At 44.5% G+C, this 25,155-nt stretch overlaps 1 protein-coding gene across 11 annotated transcripts in view; it reads left to right on the top strand.

Annotated features, from left to right (window-relative positions):
* Positions 1–9,819: 9,819 nt before the first annotated feature.
* ZMIZ1 (zinc finger MIZ-type containing 1) overlaps positions 9,820–25,155 on the top strand; it is a 375,238-nt gene continuing 359,902 nt past the window's right edge. For 7 of the 11 annotated variants that reach the window (XM_081191309.1, XM_081191308.1, XM_081191313.1 and 4 more), the window contains exon 1: positions 9,827–10,213. The gene's annotated coding sequence lies outside the window, so the exon portion shown is untranslated. Of the gene's footprint in view, positions 10,214–25,155 lie in introns of all 11 variants that reach the window. The other 4 variants (XM_081191306.1, XM_081191314.1, XM_081191311.1 and 1 more) reach the window with 2 other exon arrangements.

Here is a 25,155-nt window from a genome sequence, read left to right as displayed (position 1 = left end):
GAATCAGATATGGTCTATCCATAAATTACTAGCATGCTGTCACCAGGTTACAAACTTTGCAGAACCATCCAGCATAGGAGTAGGATTGCAAACTTTAACCAGTAATAAGGTGGTTGAATTCAAAAGAAGACAGGGCTCCTGCACTTTTAATAATGGCAGCAAAGAAGGAATTTCAGCTGACTTCCCATCTTCTTGACGACTGTGGAAGGTGCAGGAGCCCTGCCCTCCTCCGTGCCTGGCCACCCATATACATATATATTCACGTTTGAATCCAGGGAGGAGAAAACCTTTAGATCAAGCAAGCATAGGATTTATTTCTGAGCTCTTGGCAGTGAGCAAAGTTTTGCTTCCCTCCTTTCCTATCATCCTCTTTCTTCTACACAACTGTTAAAGGTACAAAAACCCTCTCGTCTTGAACCTGGGCATCCTTATTAGCAGATGAAGTGAAATCTTGTATAGTGTGGAACTACCCCATAGCCCTCCCGTTCCAGGTCACAGCTATGAAGCAGGCATGGAGCATCACTGTTTGGCTCTTCATTCCAAGGTTGAGGTGGAACCTTGCACACTTCACCTACAAACCTCTGCAAGCTCATGCTCCCTCATACTTCTGAACGTGGGTGTACACCTTCTCTGCCTGAGAGTAGATTTCTCCTGTGTGAGAATGACCCTAGGAGTACAGTGGTACCTTGGTAGTCAAACGGCTTGGCTCCTGAACAAATCGGCTCCCGAACGCCACAAACCTGGAAGTGAGTGTTCCGTTTTGAGAACATTTTTTGGAAGCCAAATGTCCGACGCGGCTTCCAGTTGAGTGCAGGAAGACCCAAGATACCACTGTATCTGCAAGGGAGGCACAGCAAAGCCTGCCACATAATGAGTACTTTGGTGGGTATTGCTCCACTTAGCAGTGAGGAGATGGCCCTGCCAGTACAATGCCCCCGCAGTGCAGGTCTTGACTGATTCATGTCCGACAGCATCATACACTCCTTTCAGTGTGTGAGCCTAGCAAGATTGTACCTCTAAAGTTCTGATCAATTAATGGCTTGACTAACACCAGTTCTAGCGTAATTGTACTGGCTGCCCACGTTTCGAAGCCTAATTAAAAATGTTGGTTTTAACCTGGGCTCAGGACCCCAGCATCTAATGGAACACCTTTTGCAGATCGAATATATCCAGACCCTGGATTCATCATCTGACGCCCTTCTCTTGTTGCCCCTTCTGTGAGAGGTTTAATGGAAGGATAGGTGCCACCGCTAAAGGCCCAATTCCTCCATTGTGTGGAACAGCCTTCCTGATAAGACCCACACCTGAAGTTCAGTGATCAATTTGGGTATATAAGGGATGAGATGATATCTCAGATATCCTGGTCCAAAAATGTATAAAGCTTTATCCGCAAAAAACAGCACCTGGCAGCCAGTGCAATTCTTTCAGTATGAACTAATGGAGCTGAGATTAATAGTCATTTTGGAGGCTGTTGTGATTCTGGTGTGTTTTTTCAATAGGGAACAAAATTCTTTGAAAATTCCTTCTAACAATGAGTAGCAGCATTAATTAGCCTAATTGTACATTGTTTCACACTTCCTCAAATATCTCAATAGGGCATTTATGTTGAAGTTTTCTTAATATGCAGATTTATTTAAATTAAATCAGTTAATTTATTAAATGGATAAGAAGACAGGTGACAAATCACCTAAAATTAGAGATTGACACCTCCAACTAACTAGATTTCTGTAATAGTGTTATAAAGAACTATACTAGGAAGGAAAACGATCAAAACTTGCTCATTTAACTAGTGCTTAAAAACTTTTGAATGTACCAATAGGCCATTTCACTAAAATGACTGACCTGATGTGTTCAAAATCAATCCTTATTATTATCATCATTAAATGGTATATAGCATGCACAGTTAGATAGGGACCAACATAGAACATACCGTGCCCAGAATCCTATTAAGAATTGTAGGTAATTCACGCTGGATGGAACTAGTAATCAGTCAGTCAATCCAATCACCACCATCACTTATCTTCTCTTTGAAGAACCCCTGATTAACTTCTGAGAAACCCAAGGGCTCCCAGGAGCACAGTTTGAAAACCACTGTGCTAGGTCATATGAGTAAGGTGAGAAAAAATAATCAAGATAGTCATTCCAGATTAACCCAGAATAAGAGTTACATCTATCTGTGCCATTACAGTTCTGTGTACCCCAGCAGCAAGACGCATAGTCTGCCACGCTAATCAACAAGAGTGCTTCATGCTGGAGGTGAAACATGATGGGTAGGGGGAAATAGGCACTTAACCGTATCAGTTTTGTTCTTGGACTGGAACTTGTTGCTAAGCACTATGCTCATTAAATAATCACCTTGTAAACTTGTGGCACTGCACGCAAATGCTTTGAAAATGGTAATATAGCACACAATGCCATTTGCATTTACCATTAAAAACTGATTATATCTGAGGAAAAGAATAGGTCTTCCATAGATGGTAAAAGGGTTACCACCTGTGCATTGCTTATATTCGATACAGGTTTTCTGCACGCTGCTTACATTGGGCAAAAGTTTCCTCCAGTATGTGTGGAAGGCAGCGATGGTGGCTGCTTCTCCTCCTCATTGCAGTCCACTGGCTTTGTTCACCTGTTGTAAATAAAAATATGCCCTTTCCCTTATGGGGTATCCAAGAGCCCATATAGAGTCCTTACATAGGTTCCCTATTGGTAGGAGAAAATAACAGAGGCCAACCAGAGAATATTGAGAAGCAAAGCAGCTAGTAAGCCTTATCTTTAATAACTGTTGCAACAGGGTGCTCCCCTCATACGCAGGAAAGGAAGAGGACCCCCCAAAATGCCGTGTAAGGGCTTATAAAGACTTTTGAAATTCCCATTCTCTAGATCAAGACCACCCCCAGAAACATTATGCATACATCACAGAAGGGGTGTAACCTAAGACCACCCCTCAGATACATCCCACCTACATCACAGAAATTTTAATGTTGTTTTTCTCCTGTCACAGTTTATCTCCTGTCTGGCAAGTTACTTGATTGGATTGCCTGGGGAGCCTGGCCATTCTTTTGTAGTGGTAAAATACTTATTTCCTGGGCCAGGTGACAGGCTCACACCTTATTCAAACAGACATATCCTTGAGACAGGATTTGTGAGGAAAGAGACAATGGGGAGGCTTTTCCAGTTTAACCTTGCAGAGAAAGGATTTGGTCAGTTTAGGAATCAAAATGGTTCCAGGTTGGTCTTCCTGTGTTGATCTATGTATGTGCAGTTATGAACATTACCATATATCTAAGACCATAAAATTCCTATCACACACCCACCACCTTTCTGGGCGAGCAACCAAAGAGCAAGGAGGAGAAGAAGGAGGCACCTCCTCTCCACAGGTGGCAGCACCTATGAAGAGGACTCCGGAAGGTATTTTGCTGAGAGTGCCTTAAAAGAAGGAGCCAGTAGAGGGCAAAAGGAGGAAACTGAGGCAGGAAGAGAATTGAAGCGAATGAATGAATGAATGAATGAATGAAGAATTCTCATTGTACTTGAGACCAGGATAGGGCTTTATTATTTACTTATTAAATTTCCATCCCACCCTTTGCAGAGAGCCCAGGCACACAAAGAACGCAGCAAAACGATACAATTAAAAATAAAATAAGTAAAAATCTTTTTTTAAAAAACAACAAAGCAAAACATTAAGAACAATTTAAAACGGCCACATAGTGAAAATTGTCAGCACAACTAGTTTGGCAACAGTGGGTGCTGATGTCACAACAGTGATGCAGAATGAAGTGCAAGAGGCAGGGGGCAGCAAAAAGTTGCACAGGGCGCCGCTGAAATTTGAAAGTCCAAAGTCCACCACTAAGTCTATGTTATGTGTGGAGGGAAAGGAAAGTCTGGGTGGGCTGCTTCAGAGACAGGGTGGCTGAAGGAAGCGGGGCAGTGGTCTGAGTGGACAATGGGTAGTAGAAACATGGTGCTGAGGAAAGATGGCGCCAAGTTGAAAGCAGGACTTGGTCAAAAAATGCAACACAAGGTCTAGGGGCCAGGAGAGGCTTTCATTGCTGGCAGGAAGTGAGTAGGCAAGGGATGTTTGGAAGGCATGTTCAGAAGAGTTGCAGACCAGGGAGCCACCATTACATAGCTCTAGAGCGGCCTTTCCCAACCTGTTTTTTTAGACTACAACTCCCATCAGCCCCAGTCAGTGTGTCCCATGGCCAGGGAGGATAGGAGTTGTAGTGCAAAAGACCTGGAGGTCATTCATATTGGGGGAGGCTGCTCTAGAGTTTGGACCCGAACAGGGAGGTTTCATTTATTTATTTAGTACATTTAGATCCCGCCTTTTCATTTGATCATCAAAAGCAGCTCATAGTGAACAACAACAACAACAATAAGGGATTCTGCCCATTGTGGCTTCTGTTATCTTTGTCCACTGCCAGCTGTAAAGGGGTGATGAGGTCCAAACTTTATTTAATTTTATTTATTTGACAAAAGATATTTTGATTCCTATTGCAGGGGGTTGGACTAGATGACCCTCTGGGTCCCTTCCAACTCTACAATTTTGTGACTCTACAATTGCAATTAAACTTCAAAGCAGTTTATCAAAATGAGCAGTGGGGGCAGATGTCACATATTAATTTGAAGTACCCAGCTAATTATTTGGTTTCAGGCTACTTTTTAATTAAACAATTAATTACTTAATTAGTTGGCAAAGGCAAGAGTTCTGTGGTACCTTAAAGAGTAGCAAATGTTATTACTGCCTAAATTCTTGTGGACTAGTGGACTCCAGTCCCTGAAAGCTTTATGTCAGAATAACATTTGCTAAGTCTTTTAAGGTCTCACAAGACTCTTTGTTGCTTTTGTTGCGAGAGACTGAAAGGGCTGGCCCTCTGGAAATCAATTACTTAAGAATTACTTTTATGCTCACCAAGTTCTTTGGAAAGAGTTTACTCTCTAAAGCTCAGCCATCACGTCTGGGGAAAGTTGCAGGACTGAGAACTTTTAAATATCTATTTAATGGTGAAAACAACCAATCTGTAATTATGTCTTAATACAGCATCTTAACAAGGCATATGAAAAAGTAGCTGTCCACACACACACACACACCAGACGAAAACAATATCCCACTGTATTTTCCTTTGGGGGTGGGGAACATGTCCCCACTTAACACACAACTTCGCCTGCATTATTAGTGGCAAGCGAGGTGGCGATTCAAAAGATTAAAAGCAAGAACAGCAGCCAGGCTGAACTGGCTGGCTAAATAAAGGGGAAGGAGGTGGGAAGAGCTTGCAAAAAAAAGCTGCTCTTTGGAGAGCCGAGGGGCATAAAGGGCCAGTGTCCCTTTAAGGATCTGCATCTCCGAGAGCAGAGCCCTGTTTGTGTGACCGAGGAGGAGCTGCGGTGTGTGCGTGTGCGAGTGTGTGCGTGTGTGGCGAAGAAGGGAAAGCTGTTGGCACAGGCATTGTTCCCTGACGTCACTCAGCCAGCTCTGCTGCTGCTGCGGCTGCGGCTGCTCTCAAACTTGTCTTTGTTATTCAGAGCTCTCCATCTGACACGGCGGTTGCCTGCAAAACGCGGAGCCCGGGACAGCGCCACAAGCTCCGGATCGGAGCCGTGGCAGGCTGCAGTTGGTATCGGGGAACTTTCCCTTGCTTTAAGGATGGAAACAGGGCAAGGGAAAGACACTTAGCCTTCCTCGTGGGTGGAAAGGACACACGCGCACACCCATAACGCGTTACTATCGAACGGGGCAAGTCTGTCCACCCCAAACAACCCTCCAGAAAGCGATCCTGTTCATGTTTGCCTGAAAGTAATGGGGGTTTGCCCTTAAGTAAATTTGTAGGATTGCAGCCCAGCTCCTTACGTGCTTACTTGGAGGCAAGAACCCCTGGCACCATTGGGACTGCCATAGGAGCCACGTCCTAGGGGCAGAGGCCTCTTTGGCACCCCCAATGAAATCTTTGAGCTGCCCCCTCCCCATTAATGGACATTGCCATCCAAATAGTGTGTGTGCACCTCATCGTATGATCAATTATGCGGGGCAGGGCTTCCTTGCCCCCCCCCAGTATTTTATTCAAGATGGCAATCCTGAGTGCACGCAAGTCAATGCCTATTTAGTGATGAGTAAGCCCCACTGAATAGGGACGTGGGTGGCGCTGTGGGTAAACCACAGAACCTAGTGCTTGCCAATCAGAAGGTCGCTGGTTCGAATCCCCACAACAGGGTGAGCTCCTGTTGCTCGGTCCCAGCTCCTGCCAACCTACCAGTTCGAAAGCACGTCAAAGTGCAAGTAGATAAATAGGTACAGCTCCGGCGGGAAGGTAAACGGCGTTTCCGTGCGCTGCTCTGGTTCGCCAGAAGCGGCTTAGTCATGCTGGCCACATGACCCGGAAGCTGTACGCCGGCTCCCTCGGCCAGTAAAGCAAGATGAGCGCCGCAACCCCAGAGTCATCCGCAACTGGACCTAATGGTCAGGGGTCCCTTTACCTTTAAGCCCCACTGAGGTCTGCAAAACTTGCTGTGGAGTAAACAGACACAGGATAGGAACCAAGGAATCTGTCTTCCTCCGAGTCAGGCCACTGCTCTATCTAGATTTTTTTCAGTTGGGTCTTCAGGGTTTCAGGTGGGGTCTCTCCCTGGAGATGCTGAGGACTGAACCTGGGACCGCCTTCTGCATGCATAGCAGATGTTCTTCCACTGAGCCAAGGCCCACGTGGTATCACTCACACATGATGGGAGCTGTTGAGTTGCTGGCAGTATTTATTCTTTATTTGTGCAGACCAGGAGACCTGCGTAGTCCTAACTCAGCCACTGGTCTTGCAAGAGCTCACAGCTTAACACACAGAGACATGCAGCCCTCTTTTCTGGTGTATGGGTTTTCAGACACCCCTTCACAAAAGCAAAGGGGAGGCAGAAATACTGGCAATGCGTCTTGGGATTTCAGGATTAGGGTTAATTAGGAACATAGCAATCTGCACCGTAGGGCTGTTGGGGTGAATGAATAGTAGGGAGGCGAAGAGAAAATAAAGAACCACTACCCAGTTTTCCTGAAATGTTGTTATTTAAATTTGTATACCGCCCTTCCTCCATAGATCTCAATATTTGAATTTAAGTAGATCTCTAGCCTGATCACAAGCATATTAATCTACTCAATGGGGTTCAACTTCTAGCTAACAATAGTAAGGATCTCGGTGTTACTCAGGACCTAGATACAAGCCCTTCAGAGCACAATATGCAGCCTGCTGTTTGCCCGGAGGTTCCACCGAGTGACGTGAATTTTACTGCCAAGTAAAGATAACGCTACGCCTTTTCACTTGGAAATCTCTTTTAACTCAGTGGGACCTCCTTCCGAATAAACACCGGATCGGGCTGCACATCAGATTGTTGCGTGGGTAGGTAACTCTTACAAAAATAAAATCAACAGGCGCCCTCCTTTGGTTCGGGTGGCATCCAACTCTTTAAATGGGCATTATTTTGGAGGGGTGCAGAGGACTTAGGTTGGGGGGGAGGGGTTGCCAAGGAAGAGGAGTCAGATTGTATCGGTTAAAGGCGTCTTTAATTTGAAGGGAAAGAGATGCGGTGTCAGGGAGCACGGGGAAATCCGGCCGTCGCCAACCTGGCGCCCTCCAAATGTTGGGGACGACAACTTCCGTCCTCGACAGCGGGCGGAGGGGGGCGCTAGGTTTGCGGCGGCAGGTCTAAAGGACCCCCTGCAAAGAGGATTGAAAACACGCCTGGAGATTTCTTTGATCCATCTGCGGAAATTAAAGCGCAGCGCTGCCAAGATGCACCCTAAATGCAGAAGTCCCGCCGGATCATATAAAGAGAACTATAAAACTCCGCAGCTCTGGGCCTCCTTCCAAGTGTGAACGCTGCGAATCTGAACCTCGGAGTAAGCCCACCCACCGTGAGACCCACGTCTGGGATCCGGACCCCACGTACCCGGGAGTAAGGCCCCTTGCGTTCAATAGGACTTGGCCCTGAGCTCTGTTACTTTCGAGTAAAGGATGCATCGGGCCCCGGGTCTGTTAACCGGGATAGCTGGGTGTGTAATTCCACCCCCCCCCCACTTGCTTCAAAATCAATTCCTCCCTCCTTCCCCCAAGAGAAACGGGGCGGAGTCTGGGTGCTCTTTAAATCGCTTCTCTTCAATTGCATAATCTAACAAGCCCCGTTGGACTCGACGGGCGTGGAATATATATTCGACTTCTTAATAGCTCGTCGTAAAACACTGCTAGGCCTGCAAATATTTTGTCAGGGAGCGAAGGGATGGTAAGGAGGGTCGGGGCTCTTAGAAGACAAGGACGATTTGGAGTGGTAATCTAAATCAATCTATCTATTGGAGACCTGGCTGGAATCCCCCCATTTGGAGCTCATTAACTCCTCGCTTCTTCCGCTGATCCGAATCCGCCAGCTTTTCAGGGCAGCCTGATGGTGGTATTGTGCGCCTAAGCTTGTATGCAAGCCCTGTGTGTGAAACGCGTAAAGGGGGGTGGGGGGACAGAGAGCAAGCCCCACTTAAAAAAAAAAAAAAACCCGGCGCTGACTTTCGAGGAAAACGTGCGCTGGGATCGGGCTGCTGCTGCAAAAAAGGGGACTCGCGCCAAAAATACTTTTAAAAATCGGGGATGGAGGACGAGAGGAAGAGAAGAGCCGGTGTACCTGCTCCCCCGCCGCCTAACGAGGCATTGGATCGGGTTGCGAATTTAAAGGCAGAGAGGACGAGGGACCCCAGCGAGAGCTCTTGTGTAGTCGGGAGATTTTCACAAAAAAGGCGCACATCCACAAACCTCTCTTTCAATTAACATCAAGACCCAGCAGCCTCCTCGCTACCGGGGCTCTGCTATTAAAACACACACACACGCAGCTCCTCCTCCTCCCGGGATCTGGTTTCCACTCCCCTCTTCTCCCCGCTCCCGGTTCTTCTCAGAGGAAGATCCGGGTGTTGTGCAGATTTAGGGACATCCTCGCCTCCTCCTTCCGCCTCTCTGTGCTGGGCGTCTTGCAAATCCCGCTTAAAGGATCGGACTTTTCCTAAAGAGGAAAAAAAGTCAACGCGTTTCCTGCCATTGGCTACCCCCCTTCCGATTTTATTGGCGCTTACTCAGAAGTAAATCACAGCTGGGTTCAAGTGGGTTAAATTCCTGGATAGAAGGGGGGGGGGCGGACGGGTTGCTCGTCTTACCTGGGAGGAAGCCCTATTACACCTAAATGAGATTTACCTCCTAGTAAGCAGTTCCAGGCTGCACACGCCGTGCGGGGCTCGTGGATAAAGCTGCTGGTTTTCTAGTAATTAACCCCCCCCCAAAAAAACTCCCCCCTATAATGTATTTATAAAGCACACGCACACACCCCGCGCGCAAGGACCGTATCAAAATACAAAATGTTTAGAGCGCACTGGTTTCCATTCACACGCAGAGAGTAAAACAATGGTCTTAAATGGCCGTGTAGACTGGGAAGCGTTGCCAGTTTAAAAGTGCACTGGATTATGGACGTCTTTCTATGGGGGGTGGAAATTGCAAAAGTGTGTGTGTGTGTGTGTGTGTGTGTGTGTGTGTGTGTGTGTGTGTGTGTGTCCCTCCACACCCCCCTTTCATTAATTTTTATAAACAGTCGGGCAATGGTGTGCGCGCCGCGCTCCGTTTCTCTCGACAGGAAGTTCTTCCCTTTGATGAGGGTGGCGGGGAGGGGAGGGGGAAATCTCGAAAGACAATTATTTGCGTTGTTCAACTTGGCTCTTAAAGATTTTAACTTTAGGTGGTCAGAAGGTGCGGTGGGAAGCGGGGTGGCGGGAAGGGGGGGAAGAGGAGACAGGCACATGCAGGGAGAAAAAGCTTCCTTCCAGGAGAGACAGCTCCCTTTCAGATAGGAATCTGGGACAGATTTTGCCAACAGCCAGAAGCAGGGCCCTTTGGTAATAAAATAGCCAATGTAATTTGACACTTCAACTTGCTCTGCTCTCTGCTAGTTGATTCACTTATTCTCCCACTAACACTGAGCTCCTTTTCACTGTCTGTGAGAGGTTTTTTTTTAAAAAATTTAGATTATATATATAGACATATATTAAAGGCAAGAAATAAGAGATTTTTTTTAAAGTAAAATTTAAAAAGCCACCTGAACCAGACCTGCAGCAGATCCACTGGAAAGAGGGAATATTTTGCTTTGCCTGCTTTCTTCCGTATGATTTTTTCCCTCCTTGCAAGCCTTGCTCATTCCCCCCAGTCTGTAGGTAAGTTTCGTCTCTCAGTTCATTTACATCTCCTTGTGCTTTTTTTGGGAGGGGAGCGGGGGTTACTCCGGCCAAGGTTTGTAGAAACAATGGAAGTAAAAACGAGATAAGGAAATACACCGAGATCCATAGATATGTTTTATGTTTGGTGTGAAGATTGGAAGCGGCGGCGGCGGCGCGGGTGCGGGGGGGGGGGTGCAGAGAAGAAGAAATCCAGGAAAACAGTGTGAAGACTTCTTAAAGGGGCAGCTTGTGTTTCTACGTTTCGCAATGTGGGGGGTTCGCGAGACAGAGGCAAAACCCGGGAGATCCTGGGGGAAAGGCGGATGGACTTGAATCTTAGTTTGCTGTATTAATATCTTGCTTTATTTTACGATTGCGAAGGGAGCGGGGGGGGGGCGTGAAGAAGCCAGACGTTTACCGGGGGGTCGCTTTTATATATAAAAAAAGAATGGAAAAGCGGTGCGCATGTTAGAGCGTGGGTGGGTCGGAATGAGTGCAAAAGAAAGGAGACACACACAATTATATACATCTAGATCGGCAAAAGGTGTTTTTTATGTGCGCGCGTCTCAAGTTTGAAGAGCCCAAACAGCGTTCCTAATTTCGGCCCCCTTGACTGGCAGGGGTTGGAGCCGCGATCTTGCGCCCTAAAAACAAAGGAAGGTTTCAAATAATCCGGAGAGCTTCTGGTTCGGGGTTTTGTTTTGTTGTCCTTTCTCCCTGCTCTCCCTCCTTGCCTCCCTCCTCCCCTCCTGGCCGGCTTTTTATTTTATTTTTTTACTTTTGCTAACTGGTTTTGAGAAAAGGCGATTCCTTTAAGATCCTCCCCGGCGAGAGCCTAATCGATCGATCCGGAGGAGGGTTTGCAGGGGAAGATGTAAGAAAGGTGGGTGGGAGGGGGAGGAGGGGGCGCCGAGCTTCTTTTCCGGGCGGTGGGAAGCCGGAGCGAGTGCAAATTCCTTGTGTCTGGATTCTGAAAGCCAGTTGGGACTTGGGGCCTCTCTCGCCGGGCAGGAGGGGCGCGCGGGGAGGGTCTCCCCCCACCTCTCCCTCTCTCTCTGCCTCCCCCGGCTCTCCCTCCCTCTCGCGTTCATCTGTCCAGGAAGCCAGTGAAGGAAGGTGGCGGGCGGGGGGGGGGGAGAGAAGCGTCTAGCCCCTGCTTTCTTGGTACTGTGAACCGAGGGTGGGCGCGCGGAGAGGGATCGAGGGACTCGTATTCAGGGGAGAGCAGTTTGGGCTATAGCTGGCTGCAAGGAAGAAGGAAAAAAACCCGAAAAGCAACATGGCAGTTAAAAGGCACTTGAGGAATGTAAACATTAAAAATAGGAGCCATCTGAGTTGAGCCTTGGATTCCTGGCCACGAACTTTTTGGGCAGGTCTCCTAGGCCGGCTTCCAAAGGCAGATAATGGGAGGGGACATAAAAGTTCCTTGGTCGGGTTTCTTCGCCTGCCCTGAAAACTTTTTGGGATATAGGTGTGTGTTGGGCGCACGTGTGAAGGTTCTAATCTGGTTGCTAGCTTTGGTTGTAGGAGGGGGACCACCTGAGATGCCTGTTGCCTTCTTCTGTCTTAATAATTATGAGCATCATTAAATAACTGAGGAGGAGGAGGAGGAGGAAGAGAACAACCGCACACAATATTTTCTTTTCTTTGCCTGATTGTGGTTCTACAGCCTGTGTAGCTGGGAAATGTGTAAGCCTGCAGTCACAGAGGGAATTGAGACGGTAGCCAGTTTTTAAAGTCTCAGCCCCCTGTCATCACCACGGTCTGCTTTTCTGCACTGTATATACATGTTGGTCTTTAGTTACTGATCTGAAAGGGCTTAATGATTCTCCAGGGCCAAAGTAATAGTGTGTATCTGTGCATTGACTTCAACAGGCCTAAGAGACGCTGGGTGTTCTGACTGCTCCCCCCACCCAGACTGACATGAGAGTGGAGGATTTAACTTGGCAGCTTGAACAAATGCCCTCTCAAAGGTTTCCAGGAGACAGTAAGAGAGCAGGAATAGGAGTAGAGGGGTGGGGAAAGAGATGAATGCCTGGGTATGGTCTTTGGGTGCTACCTAGCTGTGCTTTCTTTCAAATATGAAATGGCTATTTAGGCACTGTGAATACAAGTGTGTGCCTCAGTGAGGCAATGGGCTTATCAAATTTGAAAGGGCAAAAAGCCTGTTCAAAGCTCTGGCGCCCCAAGTTCTAGATAAGTGGGGCTTCCAGCTGCCAGTTTTTTCTTTTAAGCATGTTTAGCAACTCATAGCTTGCCTTTAAACTGCAATATGAGACTTGGCCTTTGGAATTGGAAAGGTTAATGATGGAGTCACCTCCACCAAGTTGTAATGATTACTTTTTAGATATTTTGGGGGGGGGGGAGTTTACAAGGGAGGATTATTGGGATAATGGAAGCCCAGCCTGGTGCTAGCCTTAAAAGGGTTAGAGTTGGACCAAGGTTCAAGTGGATGCTCAGCCGTGGACTTGCTGGATTAGGTTACTGTCTCTTGGCTTCTGCTGCTTTTCCCTCAAAGCGTTACCTTTTCTCAAAGAGTACTTGTGAGGATGTATATCATAAAAGGAAATGTGGCCTGCCTTGGGAATAAAGCAACAAGCAAACCATCAAAAATGAGGACTAGCGGCTTGATGTATGGGTGGTTTAAGTTATATTACTTCCCCAGTTAGTGTACCCAGGCTTGTAAATAGCCACTTGCCTAAATGTCTCTGGTGAGTAAGAAATGCCTCCAAGCGATCAGACAGGGAAGCTTTTTAAAGATTGGCTCTCATTCTTCTTTGGCCACAAAGGTCTAAGGCAGGAATGTTTATATATGTTTATAGACAGGCTGGTAACTTCAGTGAATGTTTGCAAGGCTGCTGTGGAATATTTGTTACTGCATCTTAAAACAAAGTTCTACAGGAGAAACTTCTTATTTATATTATTTAAAAAATGTGGCTATGACCATGCAGGAAAGTTTTGAGAAAGATCTCCTCCTAGCTACTTTCCTTTTAAGCTATAAGTGATTGACACAGGTCTGTGTGTTTGGCTTATAAAGAAAAATGTAGACCTATTTGCAAATCTGCTGTAGATGTCTCCCCCCCCCCCAAATCTACATATGCACATATCACTGAGGGAAAGGTTTTGTTGAAGGGTCTAGCTAAACCACATGCTTCTAAGCATTATTGTCTCTCCCTTTAGGAGAGAATTGAGATTCATCTTGCAGAGTTGGTTTCTGCCTCCAACTGTCCCTGCTTTTGATCAAGGCAAATTTACTACAACATCAATCTTCCTTTGGCAGGGCCTGATTCAGGTTTATGAATGCCAGAAGACTAGGGCTGACCTTTTTCTGTTCAGATCGAGGATGTTGAAACACCAGCCATCAAACAAAAGACACATTGAAAGCAAGGTCTTGCAATGGAGCACGTGTGACTTTCAGACTGGTTGCAAGCATTTGGTTGATCGTTTTTTCAGAGTATTGAGGCTATTGGGGGAGGGGGTGCAGGACCTTTTTAAAAAGCTGTGTAAGGTTTGAATCTTCTTGAGGGGAGGGATCTTAAACAGGAATGGGCTACCATGAGTGTAATAATTACTACATTTAGAAATTGGGCCCAAAACTTTTTAAAACAAATTTCCAGCCACCACAAGTTACTAAGAGCTGTTTTCATTTGTTTTACTGGCTCATTTGGTGATTTCAAACCTAGAAATTAGCTTGGGTTCTTTCAGGTCTTCTTTGTTCAGGTTTTCTTCCCTGTCCTCCCCACTTGCAAAAAAATAAAAATAAAAAAGGCAGAAAGCAACACCAGAAACACCAAAGGTCTGTCTGTGGAAAACAGGGTTTAGTTGGCAGATCTGGATATCTGTCATAAACAAAGACAGTCTTTTAAATGATTTCAACTTGAAGGGATGATTTTGCTTTCGTTGTAAAAGGGCAATTGACTTTAATGTCTTACTTGATGAGGAAACTTAGGAGAGAATCCCATTGATTTGTAGTGCTTGTGGTCCTTAACACTTGACATTTGTAAAATAGCAAAAAAAAACCTTTAATAATATTACTGAGCTTGGTATTAACCGAGTATTGCTTAGTGTGTCCAATATGCATCTGTGAAAGAAATTTTTCTCCAAAAGGAGTTTGTGGCTGCATAAGCAATAAAAGTGTGTTGAGTTTGTTGCTGTGCAAGATTTAAGCCTGTGCACACTTTTAAGATCACGCTGGGCAAGCCAAAATGAATAATGCTGTGTATCTTGCTGAAAGGCAAGACACAAGTGTCTTCTGTGGATCATCTCCCCCCCCCCAAAAGAGGGGTTACTGTGGAATTCTAAGTAGTAAAATTCTGCTACATATGTTTCTACTCAGAATTTTTTTCCGGTGTGTTACATTTGCTCTTGATGTAATGCTTCTTCCACTGCCAGAGTTCTCAAAGATTTTTGTGATACTACTTGCACCTCCCCTTCTCCAAGTGTTTGAGAGGGCAGGAGGGGGATTGCATCAGTGGAAGCCCCGTGGAGCGAGACTGTAAGGTCTTGTGCAGTTTTAGTATGTGTTTCAAATAATAGGATAGCTACATTGATGCAAACCTGGGACCGTATATACTTTTCACTCTCTGAGTACAATAATGGGATGAGGCACTACTGGCCTTACCACACCTGTTTTATTTGTACTGAATGATTCTCCACTGTCAAATTTTGTAATCCTGTGGGGTTTGGAGCTCTGACATTTGATGACCAGAAAGATGGAGGGATCATAGGTCTCAAAAATGGGTTCTTTGGATTTTATTGTTCCTAAACTTGGGTCTCTGTTGTCAGGAGGCTTTGAAAAGTCTCTTTAGATGTAGTGGTAGCTGCTACACCCAAGCTGCTTTTCCATGGCCCTGTCACCCCACATACATTTTTGACATCTTAAATGGTTCATTAAGATAAATAAGTTTGGAACAGTTTAGTTAATTAGAATTTGCAAGCAGAGGCAGAACAACAACCATTATAAAACATGTTGCCATCTCTGTTAAAGGCCCACCAGTGGAAGATTGCATTGCATTTGTTTTGAGTGGCACCCTAGGAACTCTTGGGAGTTGGAGGTGCAAGACGTAACTTTACCCACATAAAGAAATGTATGTACTTTGATATACATATACAGTTTATGGATTGAGTGAGTGCAATGACTAAAAAAGTACTTGAGCTAATTTGATTGGCTTTGTTTTCAGTTTAGGTGAAAATATATGGGTCAGAGGACAGCAGAAAATGACTTCTCAGTATTAATGTATTGACCAAGTGAATGTGCTTATATATTCTGCACTCTGTGAATATGAATCTATAGTTTCCCTGGGACTGTCAAAGATAATTTCATTGGGGAAAATCTGTAGAGGTGATTTTTGCTTTAGATTATTAAAATGGGATTTGGTCACAGCTCTGGCTAAGAAGGGAGGGAAATGCCCTGTCTCCCCCCCTCCCCATATTGGGTGATCGGATGCAAAGGACAGTGGGGCTATTGTCCCTTTTAAGAGTTATGTCACACCATATATTTAAAACACTATTATACCACTTTTAACTTTCATGGAGAATCCTAGGAACTGTAGTTTGTTAAAGGTGCTGGGAACTGTAGCTTTGTGAGGGTAGCACCCTAAACAAACTACAGTGCCCAGGATTCTCTGTGTCTGCTAAAAGTGGTATAACAGTGCTTTAAATGTATGGTGTGGATGTGACTTTAGTGTCAGCCCAAGGAGACCTGGGCTCAGATTCCTTTCTCAGCCATGCAGCTCACCTTGTGCCAGTTGCTATTGCTCAGCTTGACATACCTTGCAGGATCATTTGTGGGTCACATCATATATGCTGCCAGGAGCATGGAGAAATAGTTGATGAAAAAGAAGTTGGGGTGGGAAGGTGTGCCTTGTAATGCCCAGGTGTGGGCAGAGAGATGCACCTGATTAAATGCTCTTCTACTTAGTTGTTAATGGTACAGACGCTCTCGTCTCCTTTGCATCTAGTCACATCTGTGGTGTTGTTTGTTGTTTAGTTGTTTAGTTGTGTCCGACTCTTCGTGACCCCATGGACCAGAGCACGTCAGGCACTCCTGTCTTCCACTGCCTCCCGCAGTTTGCTCAAACTCATGTTAGTAGCTTCGAGAACACTGTCCAACCATCTCATCCTCTGTCGTCCCCTTCTCCTTGTGCCCTCCATCTTTCCCAACATCAGGGTCTTTTCCAGGGAGTCTTCTCGTCTCATGAGGTGGCCAAAGTATTGGAGCCTCAGCTTCAGGATCTGTCCTTCCAGTGAGCACTCAGGGCTGATTTCCTTCAGAATGGATAGGTTTGATCTTCTTGCAGTCCATGGGACTCTCAATAGTCTCTTTCAGCACCATGTATAGTGGGACAAAAATGCAGCCAGCACTGGTTATCCAAAGCTTGTTGGGGTTTGGGATTTCATGTTCTTAACAACTGCATGGTGTTCACATGATGGGTTCATCCTCTGGCAGCAATTATTTCCCGCCTACTCACACTGACTTCCAGGGGCATCAATTGTGTGCACACAACCACCATTGAATACAGCCTGGATCAGCTTTTTGGCATGGCATTGTGAACCTACAGCTAGACTTCCAGTGACATGCCAAAAAAGGGAAATCAAGCCATGGCCGTTCTTGTATGTGGAAGGGCATGGCATTGGGATAGACATGGCTAGAAGTTAGCATGGGCATCCTACAGCTTCCTTTAGCTGTTCTAGTTACATGAAGGGGTCCTCAGGTGAGTGGCCAAGAATGCAGAGAGAAGTCTTTGAAGTTTGCTGCAGTACTGTACTCTTTTGAATGAGAGAGTTCCTCCTGTTTGGGTTTCAGGAAGCTCACTAGACCACTGTTCAGTCTGCAGATTTGTTTACTACTGTCATCAAGTGAAGGAGAAAAAAGCAGTGGGGGAAATGGTTTCAGATCAGAGTTAGGTTGTATGGTAAAAATGCTTCCTAACTGTGAATACAAATTTAGGCAACGCTTTCCTCAAGGAACACTGGTTGTAGGAGGGGTGGATTCTGAAATTTGGTCTTGGACACCCCCCAAAAAAAACTCCAACAAGCAAATAAGTGTTTCACAGCACAGAAGAAATAAAACATGTGTCAAAGTAATTGCAAGAGCAGTACTGAACACTAATCAGCTCTTAATTTTCTCACAATCCATTTTTTTTTTACATGTGCCTTCTTAAGAGGGTATGCAGATTAAACCAACAACTGGTTAAACATGAAGATGAATATAAAATCAACAAATGCAGGTGCCCAAATAGCAAAAACATAGCCTAATAAAAGCATTCATGAACTAAAGATCTAAGTGAACAAAAATATTTTTCCAAGCTGCCTAAACTGTACAGTGAGTGAAAGCCTGGTGGGTTTCCCTGGGGAGGAAATTCCACAGCTGCAGTGCCACTACTAGAATGATCCTGCTCCAAACAGCAGAATTTGTCCTTTCCCCAACAGGAGAAATTCGGTGCATAGCCTCTTCTTATGTTCTTAAACCCTAGGACAGGGATAGCCACTGTGGTGTCTTCCAGATGTCTAGAGCTGCATCTCCCATCATCCTTCGGCCAATGGGAATTGCTTTCCAGCATCAGGAGGGCATCTTATTGGCTACCTTGCGCAAGAATTATATGTGTAGAATGTCTTCTCTGTGAAGGTGCTGGCATGCGTCTTGACTCTCATGGTTAATACAGTGGTACCTTGGGTTACAGACGCTTCAGTTTACAGACGCTTCAGGTTACAGACTCCGCTAACCCAGAAATAGTACCTCGGGTTAAGAACTTTGCTTCAGAATGAGAACAGAAATTGCACAGAGGCAGTGCGGCGGCAGCAGGAGTCCCCATTAGCTAAAGTGGTGCTTCAGGTTAAGAACAGTTTCAGGTTAAGAACGGACCTCCGGAACGAATTAAGTACTTAACCCGAGGTACCACTGTATATAGACAATTCTCCCTGCATTTGTCCACTTCATCAACTTTGTCCTCCCACCAAGACTGCTCTGTTTACTGCAGAAGGGAGAATCAAGCATACTGTGTAAGAACCGATATGTCAGTTTTCTTTCCAAGTACAATGTTCGGCAGGAAATGTCCTCCCCCCCACACACTATTCCTTAACAATAACTGATAAACTTGCCTTCTTAATAGTGATGCTGTTGAATCTGTTCAAATGAGCAGCAGTGAATTCAGAGCCTGTGAGATTTGGAGGTGTCGTGCCCTAAGCTCTTCTCTCCGCCTTCCCAAAAAGGAGAACAGAAGCTTCCAGTGCTGATTTGTGGGAAACCACAATATGCCAAGAAAGCAGAAACCCAAAGCATGTTTTGATGCTGTTTTTGCTCAAATCATAGTTTGTCAGGTTTAGGCAAAATGGGAAACTATGGTTTGCCACAACCCAGCACCAGAAGTTGCTAATCTCTTCTCCTTGCATTCAAGCCTGAGCTTGTGTTTGTGATTGGAAGTGGATGGTTTGCCATATTGTGAACTGCCCTGAAACCTGCAGATATAGGGAAGTATACAAATAAAATCAATAATAATAATAATTCTATATGAATGAGGTCCACATAGAATTGTAGAATTGTAAGGGATCTCAAGGGTCATCTAGTTCAATGGCTTGCAGCGCAGCCATCTCAACATGGGGTCCCCCATCCAATTTGAACCATATGTGCTATTGGGTTTGTTGCTGCACCACTAGGAAGGCTTGGTCCATTTGAAAACCTCCTGTATATCTGCCTTGGTTTGCAGTTCGTAAAATGGGAATAACCTAAATTTGCATAGATATTGTAGGAATATGCAAATTAAAGATTGGAGGTCATGCCTGCACATCTTGTGTCCCACTAAGCTGCATGCTTCCCCACAGAACACCTTAATAAATCTTATTTTGCTATTTCATAGAACTGGGGGGAAACTGGGTGGGTGACTGGGGGAAGTTTTCATGAACAGGCCAAGCAAGACTATGGTGTTGTGGTCAGCTTGGTGGCCTGCAGGCCTGCAAATAGGTGTGTAGTTGTGCTGACAATGGCCTTGCTCCGTTACACAAGCAGCAGAGTGCAGGGTAGGAGAGACTATTCCACTTTAGATTGGAAGTGGATGCCGTAAATGAAATAATGATTGCAATGTTGCTATTCAATACTCCAGTATCTTCTTCCAAGGAGGAAACTAGCGCAGCAGACACACACACACACACACACACACACACACACACACACACGAACAATAGCAAGTTCTCACTTTCTTTCTCCATGGTTTCCTTGAAGAGAATCAGCGATACCCTCAGGAGCTGTAATCCATGGACACAGTGCTGGCCTGCTTGGGCTTTTTTTGTAGTAAGAATCAGAATGATTTTGTTACTTTTAAATGTTTGCTACCTCTGCTGACTTTAAGAATGAAAGATTTTAAAGTGGCGGGCGGCTGGGAGGGACAAGCATAGCAGAGGGATAGCTGTGTTAGAGGACTCCTTGCTGTCTTGCGAGAGTTGGGCTTGTTAATTTTGCTTTCAGGGAATTCTTCCGGACAGGCAATAATAGTAATAATATAGAAAAATGCTGCAATAAAAAAGAGAAAAAACGCTGCAGTCTGAAGTGGCACAGTCCACTCTATCACCTTAGGTTTATAGTTCCTCACTTCTGTTGCATGCGTAGATCAGGCTAAAGTCTGCCCACATGAAGGAGAAGTTTATACCAGGACCAGAAAGGGTGGTGACGGTACATGGGGCAAAGGTTCTTGGGCTTTAGAAGACCTGTATGGTTTTCTGCAGATATTGAGTCTTTGTGAGGAGGGCTTGTGGTTGATGCTTGATCATGGCTGACAATCCTGACAGTTTGTCTGCATAAGGAATTTGATTTTCCTCCAGCTAAACATTTATGTCGGGGGTTGGTGGAAAGCTGATTTATAAAACAGATGTCCTCATACGAGGACATCTTTTCTGCAGTCCTTTATAGCCTGGCTTGCTGAAATCACACACCACCCATTCTGTGATTTGCTCCCTGCTTGGCACTGGAATCTTATCTCCCTTTCAGAGGCAGCATTCAGTTCCTCCCCACTTGATATCTGTTACAAGGTCAGAGACATTACTGTTTGCTCCAAGCCTGCTTTGCTGGGGTAGGAAAACATTCAGGTAGTACTTGCTCTTGCCAGCCTAGCCACCTTGTGGGAACCACAACCAATCTTTCAGACGCTGTATTTGTTTTGAAATGGGAAGAGTATATGTTTTGTCTTTCCATTGTCCATGACACTCATTGCTCCCTGAAAGGCTAACGTAAAGTAGGGACTGAGAGGTGATCCTACACTAATTTTTTTCCCCAATCCTAAAACGGACTCTACCATAACTATTTCTTAGCAAATCATAGTTTGGGAACAAGCCGGCTGCAAAACAACATCATGTAATTGCACCTTAATGAAGTATCCCATTAATATTGTTAAAAGTACCAAAATACTGGTTATGCACAAACACAGGGACTCAGTTCTGTTGTTGCAGGAAATCATGGTTTCCTGCTGTTCAAACAACAACAACAACAGCAACAACAACTTTATACGATGCCTTTTTCCTTGATGGGACTCAAGACAGCTTACAGATAAAAACAAGCTCTAAAAACATAGAAAAATTGCAAGTCTTTAGGGCCTTCCTGAAACCCTCACGTGTTACAGATCTGAACTACTTGAAGTTTCAAAACCATGGGATCACCACAGAGAAGGCCCCATCTCTGGTGGCCATCCACTCCACAGACCTATGGGATGGAGACACCAAGAGGGCATCCTGATATTCAGATTCTGTCTTGTTTTCACTAACACTCTGTGGTTAGTTTAAAATCAGAAGCAGATACTTCTCCTCCTGGGCATGAAACAATGTTTCCCATGAATCAGGCAATAATGTGTAGTATGAGACAGGCAACAATCTTTAGTCTAATTTATCCTTATACATTTGTCTTTTTGATTAGTATATTAGTAATGAAATATAAATAGGCTTATTAAAGAATATTAATATATAGGCTGAAATGCGATCAAGAAATGATCCAAATTGTCCAGACTGTATGGAAAACCACTAATGCACTGGTCTTCAGTTGGTGGGTCGCAACAGGAGCACTACCACCATGCAAGTATATGGTAAAAAATTAAGAAATAGGTTCCCACATGCATGTTTGGGTTAAAAGTAGGTCTTGGGTCTGAAAAGGTTGAAGTTAAATGCACTAGTGGATGGTGGAGAATGTACACAAATCAGATGTATTTTGTACATTCTCCAGATCGGGAGCGTCTTGACCTGTGGATGACCACCACTCCCATTGTTCTTGACCGTTGATTATGCTGGCAGGGTTCATGGGAGTACAACAGCATCACAGTTTAGCTTCCTTTGGCCTGAATGATATGCATAGATTCCATACTGGCTGGGCAAAATTCATGTCTCCTAAGATGTGAGGATGTATACACTGACTGGGTTACAAGTATGCTACCTGATACTTTTATGCTCATTCTTGGACATCACCTGGAGACCAGGCAATGTGCAGTAACCTCTGCACATGTTCTCAGTTTGCGCAGATTTTCCAACGTGGACTTGAACTGGTGACCTGAGCAGAGATTGAGCCTGTGTCCCAATTCTGCTTTGGCCAAAAGATGAGAACTGCCAAGGAACTCTCCTTCCTCCAATAAACCAGGTCAGGTCAGGAATATTTCCAAGTCAGGCTTGGTATTTGGGCTCTGAAACCAATACATGCTCCTGTTTCCTGTTTTTACCCCTGTCATCTGCTGCCTGGGAAATAGGTCTGACAAGATGATTTTGGTTGGGTGTGTGGTAGTTCTGCCAAACATAATGAATTGTGAATGTTTGTTTGTTTCTTTTAAGCTCAGAAAGATGGATGTTGGCAGACATTTTTATCTTGTGATAATTTTAGGAAACGTTTAGCATGTGTGTAAAGATGGAATAAGCGCAATCAAATTAAAGGAGCTTGTCTTACCTTGAAGATGCACTATAATTTATGTATGACAAAGATAATGTTACCGTGTTGTTAATGACTTATGTAAGACGAGTACGGTTTGCTTTTGGTCAGAAACAGACACTTGATTTCAGAAACGTTTAAAGATGAAGGAGCTGCTTGCTGGTTGTGAAAGTTATGACAGTTGGTTTCTGCTGATAAGAAGAAGTGTACAAAGATTTGTATGGCTTCTTATTTTGATAAAAAGTATTTGACTGTCAAAGCTGCTGCTGAGTTTTTTGTTTGTGAGGATTTTTAATATAATACCTCTTGCCCAGAAAGTAACAAAATCAAGGTTGCATGTTTCATTATTCTTCCTCACAAGTAACACTTTTGTGTGTGTGTCTTCATCTAATGGTTCTTAATCTATGGGGAAGGCCCCCCTTCGAAGATGCAGGTATCTTAAATTGGGAGGTGGTGGAGGAAATTCCAGAGCAGGATAGTATCTTGGGACAGGTGGACACTTTTTCCTCCCTACCAGTTACAGCCTGAGTGGGTTAAATGCCCCAAGACTTGTGGTATTGACTATATCACGACTGCCCCGTCATTCCAATCTTATATTATGAGATGCACATAAACCTGGTAGTTTTTTTTTTTCTTAAACAGCAGGTTTAGGGGAAGGAATTGCTGTTCATTTTGTTCTCTACATAACTAGCTGCCTCTTCTTCCACTTTCCCAGTCACATTCAGGTTTTCTACATTTTGTCTACCTTTATTGCTAAAATGAGGACTCCGCAACTTTTGGTTGGCCTTAGTAGCCAATCTAAAATTGGTAGTCACCAAGACCCTGCTTCTCCACTGTCTGGTCTCCACCTTCCCTGCTCTTCCTCTTTTCTGAGAGCCTCATCAGCACAGAAGCCAAGGAAACTTAATAGTTTAGTATGATGATTTGATTTCATTCAGTGGACAAACCAGAATAGTAAACTAGGGTTTGTGCTAACTATGGTTTGTTATGCTGTCTGAATTGACAAACCATAGTTACAACCACTACTCTGCTTTTAGAGGTATCTGAACCTAGAAGCTGGATTGTTGAGCAGGGAAAAATAAATTATGGTTAGTAAGCACCATGGTTTGGCATAACATCTTAAGCTAAGCTCTAAATATATTAATCTGGAAAGCTGTTTAAATCTGGCATTCATCCTTCTGATTGCTTTACTGGATCAGACCAAAGGTCCACCATAATGTTTTCAGCTCTCACCAGTCAGATGTTTTGAGGGAGCCCAAAATGAGGCTTTACTCCAAGGTACGCAAGTTATAGGTTTGTGGTCTAAAAGGGTCAAGGCCTTCCATAAAGACAACAACTGCCTTCTGTGAGTTCTGCAGCAGCAACTATTCAGATATACACTTGTCTCCAAACACAGAAGTTGCATTTAATTATCTTGGCTAATGAGCATTGCCAGGCCTATCTTCCACGAATCTGTCTAATACTTTTTGAAAGCCATCTAAGCTAGTGGCCATTGCTACATCCTGTGGTAGTGAACTCTGGAAGTTAATTGTGCTAAGAAGCACTTTCTTTTGTCTTTCCTGATCCCTATACTGTCAGTCAGTTACACTGGATGACTCCAGTCCATGTTCTGGTGCTGTGAGAGTGAAAAGCCTTTTTGCATCCACTGTTTATACCTTTCTAAACCTCTATCATGTCCTGCTTAGTCACATTGCAGGGGTCGGGGCAGGGAGTGGACTGAATCTCTAAGCTGAAAGTAAATCATCATCATCACCATAATTTTATTTGTATGCCGCTTTTCCACAATTAAAACAATGCTCAAGGCAGCTGACAATATGAAAAATATTATAGAGTTACAAACATAGCAAGGTAGTCATAAAAATAAATAAAATTGCTGTGGTTTTTTAGGCTGTAACACTATACTGTACCCACTTACCTCATTGACTTCATTATGATGCTTGTTACCTAATAATTCCTGACACTGAATTTGCCCTTTTCACTGTGGCAGGCCATGCAGTACTTGGTTTTTATTTCCTGTGAGCTTTACACTATCTTATAGTTTTATACATTCACTGTCCATGGAACTTGGGGTACGTCTTTTCATCTACTCAACACACATGACAGGTGGACTAAGGCTGCAATTCTGCACTCACTTTGCTGGGTGCAAGCTCCATTGATAGCAGGGGGACTTAATTCTGAGAAGCAATGTATTGCACTCCATTGTGAGGGTGATTTGTTCCTGTCTACCCTTAAGTTTCATAATTGAGTAGAGATTTGTACCTGGTTTCTCATATCTGATCCCAACCGAAAATCTCCTCCCTGGGGTAATGAAAGCTGGTATAAGCCCCACCAGCAACTTTCTGTATTCTAGGTTGTATCCTTTTGCACTTTATTTCCTTCTATTTCCAGGATCCCTACGAAATATATTACTTTGAACACAACAAACATACTTGGGCTCCTTTTGAGAAAGGTCAAAGGTTTTTTTTTTTAAAGAGACGAATGATTTTTGTTGTGTTGTTACAATATCTACACTTTAGTATTTGAGTTCCTTCGGAAAAGCTTTGGGAGTGAATGCCATCTGGCTTTGGTGACTTATTTGTTTTTATTTTGTCATTAGTGTCATTAGTTATTATATCCATTGTAACCTCTTTGACATTGTTCTTTTGATGTAGATGCTTGAATCTATTAAACATTTTGGCCACGAACACTGATGCAGATAGTTTTTCCCATGGGGAATGTTAATTAATACAGGAGGCACACTCTATCTTAATACCTGAAAAAATGTTTGAATTTAGAGTGTGTAACGGTATGGATTTTGCACGCTTTCAGAAGAACCTGCCCCATGGAGTTTCTGCATGAAGAGAGTCAGTGTGGTGTAGTGGTTAAGAGCAGTGGACTCGTAATCTGGTGAACCAGGTTCGATTCCCTGCTCCTCCACATGCAGCTGCTGGGTGACCTTGGGCTAGTCACACTTCTCTGAAGTCTCTCAGCCCCACTCACCTCACAGAGTGTTTGTTGTGGGGGAGGAAGGGAAAGGAGATTGTTAGCCGCTTTGAGACTCCTTAGGGTA

Source organism: Podarcis bocagei (genome assembly GCF_964188305.1).
Source record: "Podarcis bocagei genome assembly, chromosome: 4".
In the NCBI taxonomy this organism is placed as follows: Eukaryota; Metazoa; Chordata; class Lepidosauria; order Squamata; family Lacertidae; genus Podarcis; species Podarcis bocagei.
The sequence above is the reverse complement of the archived record's forward strand: the minus strand, read 5'-3'. Positions and strand labels throughout refer to the sequence as shown.